Below are 2,466 nucleotides of genomic sequence, written 5' to 3'. Positions count from 1 at the left end.
ATCTGTGTATCTGAAGACATTTTTACCTTGCACATGAACTAGGATAGATGCCAACTACCCTCATTGATCTTGGCACTTTCCAGAGCTTGACCAGAACTTACTTTCAGAAACAATCTCCTCAGAATGGAATTTTAAAAGGTGGAGATGAGGGATGCCAGTTGTGTCCCTTAACAACTTCCAGATGTTACACATCTTTCAGGGGGTCTGTGCCACCCTGTAATGAGCCATCTGCTACAAGTCCTCAATTTCTTTACAGCATATCATCTTGTTGGTGCAATTAATGACTAACACATGGAGGAAGAAGAGGAAGAGGAGAAAATCAAGAGAGGAGAAGGAGCAAGAGACAAAGAAGAAAGACACCAGACAGAGAAAGACAAAACCTCTATGATTTCACTTAAATGTGGAATCTAAAATAAAACAAACTCAGATACGGAGAACAGATTAGTCGGTTGCCAGAGGTGAGGTGTTAGAGGTGGGCAAAGTGGGCGAAAGTGGTCAACGTACCAAGAAGAAGAAGAAGAAAGACACAAGTCATTCCTGAAGATTTGAGCCAGTGTGACCTTTTCCTTGTTTGGCACGAAACATAGATACTATATATTTCTTTAGAAAGTGTCCCTGTGACTATTAACTCTACGTTCCATTCTACACACTGCTGCCTAGCCGTGACACAAACTGCCAATACATTCCTTAACATCACATTTTGTTGATAAAATAGAAGAATTTCAGCTCCTTTGAGAACAACGCCCGAGCACTGACAAGAACACTAACTTGTTTCTTTGCGAGTTTGCCTTTTTGTCATTTTGCCTGGTAGTTATACTCTGGCAAAGTGTACACAGGAAAGCAAGTGATGCCTGGAGCTAATAATTCTGGCTCTAAATACAGCACTGTGAAGAAATTGGTTGGGGGGGGTACAAAACTCATATAGAATTTGTTCCCTTGGAAACAAAAGAATACTTCGTGTTTGGGGAATAAATATATATATTTGCAGAACAATTTTCACAAAAAATATGGCTCTAAAATGAAATCCTGACAATATAGTCACAACAGTAGTGAGGAGTAATGGGGGGCATAAATATATAGATAATTTTATAGCTTATAAAGTATTTACATGCATTTGACTCCACAGATCAGGCTGCAAAAATTATGTACCAATGATAAACTGATGTGAACCAGAAGGGACTCCTGTTATTGCTTTACTGATAAAGATGAAAAGTCACAATGAGCAGAAATTTGCTCTCTCATCCCCCAATGAAACCTACAAATATCAAAAAAGAATTTTAAACCTCATCTTGGAATGAGAAGAAAAAGAAAAATATAGGAAAGCAAAAAATACTCTAAAATAAGTTTGCAAATAGATGGCTTTTTGTAGGATTTTGATAAAGAAAACAGTGATTATTATGAAACAGCATGAGTTCTTTAAGAGTAAGTCTTGAAAAATTTGCTCCCTCTAAGACTGATAAATCTGAATTCTGGAATTCCATAAAATTTTTATTTTTTATTCCATAAAAGCTGTCATTCCATTACTTTCCCCTTAAACAAAAGGAGAAATATGGTATTTAAGACAATCACACACAAAGGTACATGTTAACTCTACTTTATAAAATAAATGAATCAGACTTTTAGATGTCCCTAAAGTCCCCTCTAGCTCTAAAATTTTTTGAATCTAGGATCCTAACATACCAGTGTCATCAGCTTATCACAGTATATATCCTTGTTTCTCTCTTAATCAATTTCGTAATTAACTTAAATAAAAACTTAATTATATTTTAAAAATTTATAGATGACAAGTGATGGCAGAAAGAACAATGTTGAATGATACTTAATTTCTGAAATAATCTCGATTGGTTAGAACAGTTTATTCTTCTTGGCATCCTCAAGGCACCTCAAATACTATTTGTTGAAATAATGAATGAATCAATGAATCAATGAATCAATGCTAACAAGGTGAAATTAATTTTTTCAAGTACAGAGTTGACTAAACCTAGTTTGATAGCAATTTAGTCAGATACAGTGCCTTACCAGCTCTATTTAAGCCAAGAGTCCAATTAACAGAATGCTAACTAACAGAATTCTAATTTCTAGGGAAATTAATCTCACTGTTATCTGCTCTAGTCAGACTATGTGCAAAATACTAAATTCCTCTGGGCATCACTTTCTAAAGTGGATATTGGCAAACTAGAGTTCAATAAGAGAGGGGGGCCAGGATATCTAGAGGTCTGGAAATTCTGTCAGGAGATATAATCGAAGGATCTGAGATGCTTAACTTGGAGAATGAAAACAGGAGGGACATGTTGAATATCTGGAGGGTTGTCATGGGAAAGATACATTAGAGTCATTCTGTGGACCCAAGGGAAGAATATGGAAGCTACAAAGAAACAGATCTTGCTTTAGCATAAGGAAGGAATTTCTAACTGTTAGATCTGTCCCAAAATGGATTAACGTACTTTGCAAAAAAGGGAATACTTC

Source organism: Phoca vitulina, unplaced genomic scaffold (genome assembly GCF_004348235.1).
Source record: "Phoca vitulina isolate PV1807 unplaced genomic scaffold, GSC_HSeal_1.0 scaffold9, whole genome shotgun sequence".
In the NCBI taxonomy this organism is placed as follows: domain Eukaryota; kingdom Metazoa; phylum Chordata; class Mammalia; order Carnivora; family Phocidae; genus Phoca; species Phoca vitulina.
Note: the sequence above shows the minus strand (reverse complement) of the source record.